The sequence below is a fragment of the Monodelphis domestica genome, chromosome 1, assembly GCF_027887165.1.
Source record: "Monodelphis domestica isolate mMonDom1 chromosome 1, mMonDom1.pri, whole genome shotgun sequence".
Taxonomy (NCBI): Eukaryota; Metazoa; Chordata; class Mammalia; order Didelphimorphia; family Didelphidae; genus Monodelphis; species Monodelphis domestica.
The window spans coordinates 241,700,798-241,717,754 of record NC_077227.1 but is presented as its reverse complement, the minus strand read 5'-3'; positions in this window follow the sequence as shown (position 1 = coordinate 241,717,754).

The window sequence follows — 16,957 nt, the reverse complement described above, 5'->3', positions numbered from 1 at the left end:
TCTGCTATTACTTTTGAGAGATTTTATAAAGGTAGCTAAAATAGGACTATATTACTCTTGCTTCCTGCTCAAAGAGTATTAGCCATTCAAGAAGAATTTTGTTTTATTTTCTCAGAAAAGAAGGAATTTCACCAGCTTTTGAAGAGTTTTCCACTGAATCTATGGCATGTATTAATTAAGCTCACCCAGTGGGTGCTATATCAGTAGTTTACTGTAGATTCTCATTGCCAATTATTTTCAATGGACCAAAAGATCATAAATCTCAGAGATCACACAATTGTGCTTCACCAAATCTACTCTGTTTTGTATCCCCAAGGAACTGTTGCCTTAAACAAAGATCCCTAAAGTTGTTTTTATTGCACCTAGTCTTTTTTTACCTTTTTTTTAAGAAATGATTTTTTTGTGTGTTTGAGAATGATATATTTGACAGTGGTAAAAAAAATGAAATCTTCAATTTGTCCACAGAATAGAGCAGAGAGACAAGAATTCATATATATGGAAGGAAAGGTGCATATGGGAGGGGAGTTGGGGTCAAGGAGACAGAAACAAATATTGGGGAAAGACTATAAAATTTTCTCAATGCTAAGGAAAGAATGCTGAATTGAGAGGCAGGAAGTGTTTGTTTTAGGACTCTCGCCTCCATTAAACCCTGGTTTGAATTTGCATTAAAGGATGGTGTACTACTTTGCAAGTTGTACAACAGAAGGAATTCTGGCTTTTTATTCTGAGAATTTGGGTTTAAATCCTTTTTGCCTCATTGACTACCTGTGTGACTTGGAATAAATCGCTTCTGAGTTTCATTTTCCTCACCTATAGAAAGAGGAAAACTAGACTTGCTTATGTGAAGGGTCCTTGCAGCTTAAACCTCCTGCCCTCCTCATTCTTCCCAAACCTGTTGCATTCTGATCTTTTCAAAATCCAGCACAAAACTTGATTCTTCCATGAAGTGTTATTAGTGGATTGAGGTAGGATTGACTGTCATTCTGTTGCTTGTCTTCATTTTGCTCATTAGTTTGTCCCATATGCTGTATTTAGCATATATAATGTTATCATGTATTTTGTAATCACTATGAAGTCAGACTTGTGTCATGTAAACTCTGTGTGGTATGGAGACTTTGGAAGCAGAATATGCAGTCAGCCTAATATAGGGAAGCCCTGAGAAACCTGTCCCCATTATATATTCTTTCAAGCAACTCTTAATTCATCCTGTTATTCTAGAAATAGGCAGGCTTCTTTTCAGGCCCTTCACCCTCTTCCCTTCTAATTTTGTGCATATGTGACAACTACTTAGCATTTAAAAGATCGTCCTGTAGAAGAGAGGATTAGTTATTCTACTTGACTCATGAGTGAGATAGATATAACAGAGGAGTAAAGAATTATTTCAACTCAATAACATATGGTATAGATAAAAACACATATGTGTACATATATATACATATGTTTGTATGCATGTGAATTATATGTGTACAGAGCTATTCAAAAGTGAAACCAGTTTTGTTGGTAGGGAGTGAATTCCCTATGGCTAAGGTTTTCCAATTCTGAAATCTGAAGTTATGGAGGGAGAGGTGAGGAGAGAGACAGACAGAGCCAGACAGAGACAGAGAGAGAGAGACAGAAACAGAGATAGATAGAGAGTGAGTGAGAGAGGCAGAGACAGAGAGAAATAGACAAAGAAACAGACAGAGACAGAGAGAAAGAGGGAGAGGGGGAGAGGAGGAGACAGCAGAGAAGAGAGGAGAGATGGGGAGAGAGAGACAGAGAGAGGGGGGGAGGGAGAGGGAGAGGGAGAGGAGGAGAAAGTGGGGAAGAGGGGGGAGACAGGAGACAGAGAGAGAGATATTTTCTGGATATTCCTAGATAAATTTTTTACCCTAGAAATTGAGTTGTAGTTATAGGGTTCCTCATTTTGTGTCTGGCTTATTGCTTATTCCCCTGCCTATCTCTTGTGACTAATAGCAATTTTCTGTTTTGAAAACTGAAGCCTCAATTTCTAGGGGTTCCTGCACAGAGTTTTGGCTAAAGAAAACCTTTTCCTTTTGTGAAACTTTCCTTAATCTGCTAACTTGCTCAGCTGCATTGCAATCTAATTAGCAGATTCCTGCCAAGGCCCTAACTGTCACAGAAACTATATAGCTTTCAACTACTTCATCTTCTTTTCCCTCCCAACAGATCAGGTTTCAGACATTTTTTTTTCCTGAGAGGACAACAAAGTTATCAGCAGATAACCCTAACATAAAAGGAAAAAAGAATAGGGAAGGGGGAGAGTTCAACTAGGTCTCAGCCCTAATAGATAAGACTTTCTGGGAATGATATTTTTTTTTTCTGAAATGGAGGCTGGAAACCATAAGATGTTTCATTCTTGAAGGTTCCTTGTTCCTGTGCCTTATGGTTCAAATTGTGATTCTCTGTTGGTAGGAATTTTGTCATAAGGAAATTGTATTCACATATTCAAACTCATACACAGATCTTTGGACAAGCACTGAATATTTCCCAAAGAATTTGTTGATGAGAAAATGATGCTTATTTTTTTACTTCTTTTTTCATGAGCAATAAACAAGTATCACTCTTTAAAGTGACAGAAAATTTAAAAAAATATTAAAATACAGCCTAAATCCTTTGATTAAGTTTGATGGATCTGACGTCCTACATGATTAAGAGCAAATCCTATTAGACTAGTGGGTAGAGGAACATATTTGAATGCTAAATGACTGGGCTCATATCGCAATTCTTCCATTTTATAACTGTGTAAAATGAAGTAATTAAAATTTTCTGATTCTCAGATTTTGCATCTGCAAATACAGAACATTGGACAAGATTATCTTTACTTTCAAGTCTAAAATCTTATGATTCTTAGTGTAGATAATTGTATTTTAAGTTAGAATATTACATTATTGTTTTATACTATGCTGTGATCTTTTATATATTTAGATTGAATTATAGTTATATTATATTATACATTATTATATTATTGTTTTGAGACTCAGCATGATATGGTCAAGAAGACTAACCTTATAATCAAGAAGAACAGAGATCAAGCAAATCATAATTTTTGAGTGGTTCAGGCAAGGCAGAGATGTGTCACTGGTTTGAATTAGTTTATGTAATTTCCACATGGGGATTATCCTATACAAATGGAATCAAAGGTAAGGTTAAAAAATAATTTAAATTATATTATTAAAATAATTATGCATACATATATATTTAGAAGAATCATTTTCAGAATCTCACTATGGAAAACAATCATAAATTGATGGCAATTGGTCTCAAGAAAAAATGACTTATTTCACTTTCAATTAGATATATACATATGCATATATTAACTACATATAACATTTATGTCATACAATATATAAGAGATATGCAATATTATGCAATTATTCATAAGCAGAATTTTATGAGATAAAATTGTAGGATTTATCTTTTTTTTAAACCTTTACCTTCTTCTTAGAATCAATACTGTGTATTGGTTCTAGGGCAGAAGCATGGTAAGAGCTAAGCAATGGAGTTTAAGTGATTGGCCTAGGATCACACAACTAGGATGTATCTGAGATCAAATTTGAACCCAGGACTTTCCATCTCTGGACCTGACTCTCAGTCCACTGAGCCCCCTAACTTCCCCTTAAGCATTTATTTTTTGATTATCATTTCTGTATGGTGATTAAGTTAAAATGTAGACCAAAGTAAATTCAGTGGCAGCAAAGAAATATTCATAGACATTTAAAACCTTTTGATTTCTTCTTTCATTCAAAGTTTGTATGTTTGTGTGTGGGTGTATGTGAGTGTGTAATTCAAACACTAAACTAATAAACATGTATTAAGTGCCTACTATGAACCAGGCATTGTGCTAAGCCCCGGAGATATGAAGAGAGGCAAAAGATAGTCTTTAAGGAGTTCATAATCTACCCAAATCTATGTATTTTCTTAGAAGAAGATGTGAAAAAAAATCTATGAATTAATGTGAATTCACTTAAAGAAAACAAGAAAAGGAAAGAAGAGAAAAGAAGAATAGAAAACAGCATGGGAGATAGAGATGGAAAACTGTGTTTGTCATTGCATTTTTCTGGAGCACAGATGGCAGACCAAAACCATTTGACCCTTGAACTCTGAGTAGTGGCTGTTATTTGAATCACTCTGACCTCCTGTTGGAAATGCAGTCTTGAATCTTTTCATTGTTGAGTTGATAGAATAAATCTTCAGTTCTCACTGTACTTCAGGTGGCTTAGTCATGATGATAATACTCATAAAAAGAGAAGTAAAGATGAAAGAAAACCACCTAAGAAAACAAACAAAGCTTGTATTTCTGGCCCTGTGGAGTAATTCTGCTTTGCTCAGCAGCCAATTGGGAATTGCAGAACCAATTTGGCAACCTGTGGGCTGAAGTGGAAATAATTCAGACAGAAAAGGAGTTCCTTAATCTTCAGTAATATTGGATTTGGGTGAAGTCTATTTTGTAGCAGGCTCTCCTTGGTGGGAATGTGTGGGAGGATTTCAGACTGACCAGAGTGGGTGGTGATGTTCATAATTCTTCCCTAGGCAATATATGTACCAATTAGTCAACAAATGTCATTTATTCCTACTATGTGTCTCATATGTGTAGATTTCATCTATGACAATATCAGCAAGGTGCCTGATATAAATATATATTTATATCCAGAAAGGTGAAATTTCTCCACTACTGTGAAGATTTCATACATCTGCTGTCTCAGTTCACATTCTGGATGTTATTATGAATTGGACATATGGCTTCTTCCTAAAACGTGAAAGAGAATCATATAGAAAACGGAAGTACAGAACCTTTTTTCTCCTATCTAGCAGATGCTGTTAGAAATGACAGCAATGCCTCTTCAAAGGCAATGTTAAATATCCTGGGGAAGAGCTTCATGTTTTTACAAAGCACCTAAGAATTTCTGCCTCCACACTATCCTCTCTTAAAAGGCATAAGGGAATTCAGAATGCTTCCCACTCTTAATAACTTTTGTTTATACTGAAATGTCTCCAGCCCAACCTGAACAAGTACAACTGGCCTGGCAATGTTTGAGGATAAGTTATCATAATCTTTATGTTTCTAAATATCAAGGAAAGAATGAGTGGTGGTCTGCTATAATGGCATAGTAGATAGTGAACACAGATCTGGGAAACCTGAGTTCAAATGCTACCTCTGAAATTTACTAGCCAAGTGATCATTAACAAGTCCTTTGATCTCTCTCAGCCTCAGTTTTCTCATATGTAAAATGGGGACTGGTATGTATGACCTGCTTTCTAGGGCTATTGTAAAGATCAAAGGAGACAAGGCATAGATTCGTTTTACAGATCTAGAAAAGAGATTCAAAGGTCACTATTACTAAAGTAAAAATGATTTTTATTGTCATCATAATCCTTTTCATTTCATGAGAAATAATAACAGCATGTGAAAGGGAATATGGATGAACATAGAGTTTAGTCAACTTTTCCTAATATTTTTAAATATCCTGGATTAGTCTGAATGGAGCTCTAATTAACATTGGGATTAATTGATTTAAGTGACAATCAATTGATGAACTTCATAAGCTATTTTTTAAAATAGGTTTAGAAGAAATCCTGTCAAATTCATTTCATGACACAAATATGATTTCAAAACCTAAATTACAGCAAAAAGAGAAGGGGGAAAACAACTACAGAACAATTTCCTCAATAAACATCGAAGCAAAAATTTTAAATAAAATGCTAGCATAGCAACATATCACAAAGGCCATATACAGTGACCATTAAAATTTATATAAGGAATGTAGGACTAGTTCAACATTAGGAACAATATGAGAAAAATTGACAATATCAGTAATAATAATAAAAATCTATAATTATGTCAAATGAAGAAAAATCCTTTAACAAAATAGACTACTTCCTATTAATACACAAGAAAGCATAAGAATCAACAGAGCCTTTCTTATAATGATAAATAGCATCTTTTTAAAAATATTAGCAAGCATGTAGTGGGGATAAATTTTATGCCTTCTTCATAAGATCAGAAGTGAAACAAAGATGTCTATTATAACCGCTATTCAATATTGTACTAGAAAAGACAACTATAGCAATAAAACAAGAAAAACAAATGAAAGGAATATAAATGTGGAATATAGAAACAAAATGATCACTTTTGCAGATGATATGATGGTATACTTAGATAACCCTAAGAAATCAACTAAAAACTAGGTGAAACAACAACTTCAGCCAAGTGATAAGATACAAAATAAAGCCATATAAATCATAAGTATTTCTATATACTGCCTACAAAAAAGAGAAAAAAAAGAGATAGGAAGATATTTTATTCAAAATAACTGCAGAAAAATAAAATATGTGGGACTCTCTAAACCAAGACAATTCCAGGGATTCCATAAATTCAACTAAAAAACACTTCACAAAATTAAGACACATCTAAACAACTGAAGAAATATTAATTACTCATAGATTCACTGAGTCAAGATAATAAAAAATAAAAATTCTCCCTATTAATTTACTTAATTCAGTGCCATAAGAACTGATGACTTATTTTATAGAGCTAAGAAAAAATAATAAAAAAACCCATTTGGAAGTATAAAAGTCAATAATATCAATGAAAAAATGTTGAAGAAGACAACATGGACATTCCAGTTTTCTAACTATATTATAAAAAGTTAATCATCAGAATAATTTAGAATAATTTGGTAAAGTCTGATAAATAAAAGTAATGGATTAGTGGAAAAGAATATGTGCACAATGCACAGTAGTAGATGACTATAGCAATTTAGTTTTTCATAATTACAAAGTTTCCAGCTTTTGTAGTTAAGGACTCAACACTTGACAAAAATTGCTGGAAAAATTGGAAAGTAGTTTGGGAGAAACTAGACACAGAACAACATCTTACACACTAAGGTCAAAATGGAAAAGTGACTTAGACATAAAGGGTGATATGATTAGTGAATTAGGGAACATGGAAACATATACCTATAAGATCTACAGACAAAAGGAGAATTTATTACCAAACCAGAAATAAAGGGAATTATAGGAAATAAAAGATACTTTTGATTATGTGAAATGAAAATGCTTTTGTAAGAACAAAACTAATATGCTCAAAAATAGAAGGAAAATAGGAAGGTGGGAGGGAGGAATATACAACAAATTTCTCAGATAAAGTCCTCATTTGTCAAGCTTATAAAAAGTGAGCCAAATTTATAAAAAGAACTGTTCTCCAGTTGTAAACAGGCAGTTTACAGAAAAGAAGAAATCAAAATTATCAGTAGCCACAAGAAAAATATTCCAAATCACTACTGATTATAGAAATGCAAATTAAAATAGCTCTGAGGTATCACTTCATACCTATCTAACAGGTAGAATTGTCACATTATATTGTTTGTCTATCTATGAGTAATTAATATTTCTTTAATTTTTTATATCTATCTTATGTGTGAGAAAAGGTGTTTTTTTTTTAATTCAATTCATGAATTATGTGCAAAGGACTTTAAAAGAATGTCTGCCCTTTGATTCAGTCATATCATTGTTGGGTTTGTACCCCAAAGAGATAATAAAGAAAAATGCTTATACAAAAATATTGATAGTCACATACTTTGTGGTGGCAAAAAAATTGGAAAATAAGGGAGGCGTCCATTGATTGGGAAATGGCTGGACAAATTGTGGTATCTGATAGCGATGGAATATTATTGTGCTGAAAGGAATGATTAACTGGAAGAATTCCATGTGAACTGGAAGGATCTCTAGTAATTGATGTAGAGGAAAGGAACAGAACCAGTAGAACATTGTACACAGAGAATGATACATTATGGCACAATCAAATGTAATAGACTTTTCTACTAGAAACAATTCAAGGATCGAGGACAGTCCAGAGGAACTTTTAAGAAAGAACAATATCCAGATCCAGAGAAAGAACTGTGGGCATACAAATGCAGATGAAAAACATATGATCAATCACATGGTTCAATGGGTATATAAATGGGGTTTTGTCATTAAAAGATCACTCTACTACAAATATGAATAACATGGAAATATGTTTCAAACAATCATACATGTATAACAGTGTGGAATTGCTTGTCAGCTGTGGGAGGGGGAGGGAAGAGAGAAAAATATTCTTGATAAATAAATAAATTCTTAAAAAATAAAATAAATTGAATTCATATAATCCCGGGTTATCCTGACAGAAAAGGAAAATGATAAATGCTGGAAGGGATTTGAAAAAGTAGACATACACTAATGAATTTTTAGTGAGCTTGTGAACTATTCCAACTATTCTAGGAAAAAAATTTGGAACAAAGTCCAAAGGGCTATAAAAAGTGCATATTCTTTGCTGCAATAATACCACTATCTATCTACATGCCAAAAAATAAAAGAAAATGAAAAAGATCTGTTTCCAAAAAACATTTAGAGTAGATATTTTTTGTAGTTGCAAAGAATTGAAAATTAAGTTAATGTCCATCAATTGGAGAATGGCTAAACAAATTGTAGTCTATGAATATGATTAAATACAGTTGTGCTATAAGGAATTATGAACTCTATTCTTTATGAAAAAACTTCATAGTACATATGAATCCATGCAAAATTAAGTGACCAGAACCAGGAGAATATTGTATGCAGTAATTGTAATATTGTAATGATGGTCAACTATGAAAATCAGCTTCTCTGATTAAAAAAAATGATCCAAGGTAATTCCAAAAATACCCTTTATGAAAAATGCTATCTGGTTTTGGAAAGAAAACTGATAAACTCTGAATACAGTTTGAAACATTTTTTTCTTATTTTTATTGTTTATTTTTTAACATGGCATATGTAGGAATATATTCTTCATGATCTTAATTATAAAACTGAAATCAAATAGCTTACCTTCTCAAGGATGGGGTGGAAAGGAGATAATTTAGAATTTAAATTTTTAACATGATTATTTAAATTCTTGACTTGTAAATTATAAACATTGAATGAAGAAAAACTAAGTTTTTATTAGAATTGGTTTCTCTTTTGATGAACATAGGTTTATTCATTAAAAATAGGGTGGGTAGAGTGAATATATTTTAAGTGACAATCCTTTGAAAACTAATTTACTAATTCAATGCCATCCCAATTGTTACAAAAAAAAATTGAACTAGAAAAACTTAACAAAATTCATTTGGAAAACAAATGATCAATTATATCAATGGAAATATTTTAAGATATTAAGGAAGAAAGTCTAGCAGTACCAGATTTCATAATCTATTATAAAGAAATAATTATCAAAACTTTGGTACTGGATAAGAAATGCAAAATTATGGAACGGAGGTGGGTGGAAGGGAGGAAAAGAACATGAATCATGTAGCCATGGAAAAATTTTCTTAATTAATCAATAAAATTAAATTTAAAAAGACATACAAAATTAGATAAATCAAACAGAATATATTATAAAACAAAACAAAAGATTAAAGAAACCTTATGTTTGAAAAATGTAAATTTTCAAATTTTTGGATTAAAATCATCTATTTAGTAAAACAATTGTTGGGAAAACTGCAAAACAGTTTGGCAGAAACTAGATATATCTTACAATATATCTCACCAATATTTTGCACCATTTACCAAGATAAAATGGTTACACAAGTATAGAGATATTATAAACAAAATAGGACAGAGAACCTATTATGTATTAGATTTATGGATTGGAGAATTTATGAATAAACAGAAGATATAAAGCATTATGAAATGTAAAATGTATATTTTGAATATATTAAGTTGAAAAAATTTGTAAAAAAATTCTCCAAATAAAAATAATGTACACAAGATTGGAAGAAAAGCAATGAGTTGAAGGGATGGAATTACAGATAGTTAGGTGTCTTATATTAAAAAATATTTAGAGACCATTGAAAGGCATATCAGAATTTGTCATTCTACAATTTGTAAGAGGTCAAAAGTTATAAACAGACAGTTTGGGATGAAGAAATCAAAGCTATATAAAAGTATGATAAATGCTTTTTATTAATTATTGGTTAGAGAAATACAAATTAAAACAACTCTGATATATCATGTCCCATCTATCAGATTGTCTCAAAATATCAAAAGGCAAAATGACAAATATTGGAGAAGTGGAACAATGTGAACACATACTTTGTTGTTGGAAATGTGAACTGGTTCAACTACTTTTGAGAGCAATCTGGAATTAAAGAGTTATCAAACTGTGTATATATTCTTTTTGACCCAGTAATAGCACTTTAACATTTATTTCCTAAGGTGCCCAAAATAAAAGAAAAAGAAACTATATGTTCTGAAATATGTATGACTGCTCTTTTTTGAAATGATAAAGAACTGGAAACTGAAGGGATACCCTTCTAGAAAATGGCTGAAAAAATGCCATGTATATTTGTAGTGGAATATTATTGTGCTTGATTGACAACATGATGAATTGGGAAATATGTGTTGCATGTATATGTACTAACTATATCATATTACCTGGTTTCCTATGGAGAAGGGGAGATAGGAAGGGGAACAAAAAGAATGAGACATAGATTTTTGGAAATAACTAACATAAGAATTATTTTTCTTGGATAAGCATATTTATTAAAATTTAATATATATTTATAATAACATGTGTATTATGTTGCTGATATATATGTATATGTATATATATATACATATATATATATAAATGGTAACAGTTAAAAAAAGTTTTGTCCCTGTGCACAGTGTGTGGCCATCTGGAGAATCCCTCAGGGAAGAAGGAGATGACAACCACCATTGAGAAAATAGACACACTGAAAAGCTCTTGCCATTCCTAAGGAGAAGCATTTGTTATCTACTTCATAAAAGTCTCCCTGTTAGCACTACAATTAGTTAAGGGTCAGTTTGTGGTATCCATTCTAAATCTCTTCAGCACTTAAGAGAATGAGTGCTTAATCTCCAGTCCCAAACTTTACTTAGCTGACCTCTCCTAACTGAAATCTCTCTCATTCCCTTTCTCAAAACCAAAAAGTTTTTCTTCTCTGGAGGCAAATTACAAAACTTATGGCTTTCATAATTTGTCTCCAGAGAAGAACAATGATTTGGTTAACTATGCTGTTAAGAGAATAAAGGTTTTTGAAAATATACTATGTATATTAAAAAAAAAAAGCCATTATGGAACAGATAAAGGAATCCTGAATCTCAAAACTGAAGACCTGTACTTGAATTCCAACTCTTCCATTTAAAAGTATGAACTGGAACAAAGTGCCTTGACACTTTGGGCTCAGTTTCTTCCCAGAAAATACATTAAACTGTGCTAAGTGACATTTAAAGTCCCTTTCATAAATAGATCATATTTAAAAAATTAGTTTAGGATAATTGAAGTAACCTACTAAAAATATCAATTATTCTTTCCTTGATCCCCACAATTTTGTTGTTAAATCATTTTAGTCATGTCTGACTCTTCATGATGCCACTGAAGTTGTTTTCTATATTCTTCTCCAGCTCAATTTATAAAAAAGGAACCGAGGCACACAGGGTTATAAGTGACTTGCCCAGGATCACAAAATCACAAAGTTAGGAAAAGATAGATCTACAGAGAGAGAAAGAGAGAGAGAGAGATACCCAACTGCCAAATGGAAATTGCAATCCATACTACAATTTTGGAGTCCCAATGCCTTAGTATAGTATCTGTTGAATATGATCTTAACAATTACATTAATTAAATTTGGTAAAATATAGAAAACTCACTCCCCTAAAGAGTAAATAATGTTAATTTTTGTTGTTGTTTAGCCTGGGATATTATATTGGGACCTCCCGAAGAAGAAATTTTCAATACCAATACAGATGTGTACCTGTTTTACAACTAAGAGTATTTCCTGGAACACTAAGAGATTTAGTGAACTGCCTAATGGTCCAATGTGAATTTCAGGTCTTCCTAACTCCTAGGTCAGCTATTTAATTAATATGCCTAAATGCCCCTGTCATAATATCAGATATATATTCTGGATGGTTTGCAGGTAAGAGATTACTTAGTAAAAAGGGGAATAAAATTAAAGTGAAGAAAATAATTTGAATATTTCTAGTGTGTCTTGATTGCCAAACTTTAGCTACAGGAAGAAAATTATTTTATTCTCATTTATTTTTTTAATAGATATCTATTTTCTCATTCTAACCTGTCTCATAATGTATTTCTGACAAGTGTTCTTGCAAGTAATTCTGCATTTCTTCTATACTAATTTTTATTACTTTAATTTACACTTGCTGACCATCAGATAATGCTGTGGTTTTTGGTTTGGTATTATTTTTTGTTTTTTATTATTGTTATGTAGTCCCAACAACTCATTTAATTCATCTAATAATGCAAGGAAGAACTACAATAATCATTGTTTGTGGAAAGAGTACAAACACACTTGAAATCATGGACTTCTTGAAGAAGTCATAAAATCATAGATTCAGTGTTTGGTGGAATATTAAAAGTCATTGAGTCCAATCCCCTCATTTTTTAAATGAAGCAAATGTGACTCAATGAGGTTAAGTGACTAATATTGGAAGCAGAATTCAAACCCAGGTCTTCATGATTTTAAAGCCAGTACTGCATCTACCCAGACTATGACTTCCTTGAGGGCATGAGGTCTATTTGTCCTTATGGGTCTGCTCTTTAAAAAAACCCTTTACCTTCTGTCTTAGAATCAATATTGATTCTAAGGCAGAACAGTGGTAAGGACTAGGCAATGGGGGTTAAGTGACTTGCCTAGGGTCACACAGCTGGGAAGTGTCTGAGGTCACATTTGAACCTAGAACCTCCCACCTCTAGGCCTAGTTCTCAATCCCCTGAGCCTGCTAAATGCCCCCTATTTTTACTGTATTAATTAGCATTTTGAACCCTTGGACTTCATCCCCCAGAAGTCCTTCAGTATTTCCCAGAATTCCTCTCATCTCTCCACCTTGTTGTGTGGTCACATGTGTATATAGCTCAGTGTCTCTGACCTATTTCTCTTCCCTCTCGATATCATGGCTTGGGATAGTTAACTCCTTTTTCATTCAACTTTTTATTTTAATAAATCTTATAAATATAATTCATGAGTTATTGTATATTAATTTTAACTCTCACATTACTGTTAATGAACCAAAGAGGTCATGGTTCTTTCTTTTAAAAACGTTTCTGGCAAATCTCTTAAGATTATAAATCACAGAGCTGTATCACAACAGTAAATTTCCACATTATTGAAAAAAATGAAATTATTTGTAATCAAGTAAAAAGAAAAGAATTGTCACAACTAAAGAATATATAACCTAATGATCAGACTACTAGCAAGGTATCTTGACTAGCAAGGCAAGTCATTAGACTGAAGATATTGTCTGTCATCAAGAATATATTTGAGGTCTTTTTAGCAAACTAGAATCTCTCAGAGCTTATACTATGCTAGTACACCTTTTAAGAACCTGCAACATTGAAGGACAATGACAAAGGACTTTTTTGAAAGAAAAGAAACATAAAACATGTTAAATGAAAAGGTCAATTATTAGCTTAAAAAATAAATAACGAAATGTCTGGGGGCAGCTGGGTATCTCAGTGGATAGAGAACTGGGCCTAGAGATGAATCCAGAGGTCTTAGGTTCAAATCTAGCTTCAGACACTTAATCCCCATTGCCTAGTCCTTAATGTTCTTCTGCCTTGGAACCAATACATAGTACTGAGTCAAAGGCAGAAGGTAAGTGTTTTAAAGTAAATAAATGAATAAAAATTAAAAAGCGTCCTTGCTACCCAATAAAGAGCTCAAACAAGTTTTCTCTTTAGTAAAAGAGAAATAAAACTTTGCATACTCCAATATGCAAATCAATAATTTCATCTCCTATTTTTAAAAATAAAAAAACTGAAGCCTGAAGGATTTAAGTAACTTTCTTCACATTTCCCTACCTCTCACTGACAGAGCTGGAACTAGGCATCTACCTAAGTTGGCCATTCAACAATTATTGTTGCCATTTTTCAGTATGTAATTCTTATGTTCCCATGAAATGTTACCACATAATCTCTATAGCGCCATCCTTTGGTGCCTATTCAATAATATATCTTACCTCCAGTACTGAGCTTATACCTTTGCAAAAATTCAACTATTGAATGTCACCATTCAAAAAATAATGCAGATTCCCTCTCTGAATTTACTAGATTATGGAGGAAAGAAGTCAGAACAGTAATGTTACTTTAATAAAGTATTTCATATGCTAATATGATATACTTCTGCTATTAAGCTTTAAGGACTTTTATGAGGAAGGATTTCAGCTCTGGATACAAGACATTTTGACACATTTGGTTTGGCATTTTAAGAAATATTTCCCAGGAAGTACTGAGGTATACTTTTGATCAGCCAGTGAAAAATGTGTTGGTCTCTTTACTGACCTCACTGCACTAAGTAAGAAATATATGATAAAATCGCACTCATTGTATGAGATATTTGCAACTGCCTGCTCTAACAGGGAAATATGTTGTTGCATGAAGGAAAAAAATTGAGAAGTTTATTTAGCAGGATTTATGGCAATGAAGATAAGAAACTAAAGTTGCTTATCGATTGTAATTTTTTTTATCCCACAAATATCAGACATTCCCCTCAATTAATTTCAGACACATTATCAGCTAAGAAAAGATGGTGGTTAGAATCTTGACAGATGTTTATATTCTTCAAGTAACTCTAAGAAATTAATGTTTTGTCCCATTTCCAAGCAGGTAAACTGAGGCAAGCAAGCAAGAAAAGACCTTAGCTGATGAGTGGGAAAGCAAATGGAATTCCAGGGAGCATGATCTCACATCTGTTCCATTTACTTCTTCAAACACCTGTAAGAATGTTAATTTTTTTTCATTTTCCCTTTTGGCTTCCTTTGCTTTTCTTTTTATATATAGGTTATACTGTCTCAAGGGAAGAATAACAAACAATTAAATTTTAAAAATTGAATTCCACAAGCAGTTATTGAGAAAGAGTCAGGCACAGTGGATACTCCCAGGCTTTTGAGTAAGGCCAACTTAGTTTTAAGTCCTGCCTCTGACACATACCAGCTTTGTGACCATGGGATTCATTTAACCTTACCAATCCTTTAAGGCAGTTAATCATTTTTTGAGTGAAGAGGGGGGATGTAGGCAATCGAATAAAGCCTATGGTCTAAATATGTTTATAAATCATTCAAGGAAATACTAAATTTCAGTTAGTAGTTTTTTTAAAATAAAGGTATAGGAATAAGGAATATGGAAATATGTATTACATGGCAGCACTGGTATAAACTATGTTAAGATTATTTACTGCCTCAGGAAGGGTGCTGGGGAGGGAGTGAGGAAGAGAGTCTGAATTGCAAAATGTCACTTAACTATTGTTAAAAATTGTTTCTACAATGATGCATGTAAAACCCAGTGGAACTGCTCATTTTCTCCAGGAGGGAGGGAAAGAGGGAAAGAACATGAATTATGTAATGATGGAAAATATTCTAAATTAATTAATTAAATAACAATTTTTAAAGGAAAAAAATAATGTGTCTACATGGAAAGCCCTCCAAGAATGGATGCAGACCAGAAGGAGCAGAACCAGGAGAACACTGTGCAGAGACTAAAACATTGTGGCACAATCACATGTAATAGACTCTTCTACTAGCAGCATTGCAAAGACCTAGAACAACCCAGAGGAACTTATGAGAAATAACACTATCCACATCCAGAGAAAGAACTATGGAAACAGAAATACAGAGAAAAAACCCATAATCAATCAAGCAGTTCAATATGGATACGATTAGGTTTTTGATGTTAAAAGGTCACTCTACTGCAAATATGAAAAATGTGGAAATAGGTTTTGAACAATGATACATGCATAACCCTGTAGAACTACTTATCAGCTCTGAGAGGGGGGAGGAAAGAGTGGGAAGTTTGGGGGATAGAATCATGAATCATGTAACTATGGAAAAATGTTCTAAAAAAAGGAAAACATTGTTTCTACATGTAGTTGAAGAAAGGAAAAATTTTAAAAATGAAAAAAAGGAATACTTACTTTCTTTCAGCTATCCAAGTTCACAGATTCTCTAAAATATCCCTATGGGTCCCAGCTAAAGAATTCTTGCCAAAAGGACCCAAGTCTGTCTAGGTGAAAGGACTTTCCACAGTAAAAATTCCCTGAACTGATGAGATCAAATTATGGACAAAATTAAAGAAGCAATTCATTGAACATCTACTATGTAGAAGGCGTGATGCTCAGAATTATTTTTAAAAAAAAGCCTCCCTTGAAGGGTTGTCCTCAGTACCCAAGTCATAGTGTTATTTTGAATTTAACCAAGTTATAATGAAGTCTTTTTTGGTACTTCCACTAACAAATCTTTCTGCATTCTACATTGTCTTGGGCAATTAAAAAAAACTCTCAATTTTAGTTCCTTTATCTATTAAGTGGAAATAAAATGTTTCTTTTGGACCACTTTGAATGATTTTTATAAGGAATAAAAGAAGAATCTTGGATAGAATGTTGACCTTGAAACCAGAAAAACTTGGGATCAAAGCCTACCTCTACTGCATACTGAATATGACAATCATGGTTGGTTAATGGGTTGTCCTTTGTACTGGAAGAGGACCAAAATGGCATCATTGGGGATATCCTTTTCCCTCACATAAATTGGATTTAAACGTGACAGAGTTATGCAAAAAAATTCACCTCAATTTTTTTTCCAGAGGCATCAAAGTACAGTGGCAAGACAAAAATCAAGATGAATGATGATTTTTCCTGATGTCTAACCAAGCTCCAAGACCTGCACAGAACTTGCTTGTACCAACTTCAGGGGCTTTGGGACAATATGTTTTCATCAACTTCTTCTACAGCCATAGAAAGTGATTAAGCCTCTCAGTGCTCAAATCCTAGGAGTTGCAGAGATTGGGACTCAACTTAGAAATATCTGATACCAATGAAATCACCCAAAAAATTTTTAAATATTGTAATGATATTTTATTATTCAGAGTACTAATCGTATTTAATAATGACATTGCCATCACTTTACAATTATTATGTTTTTT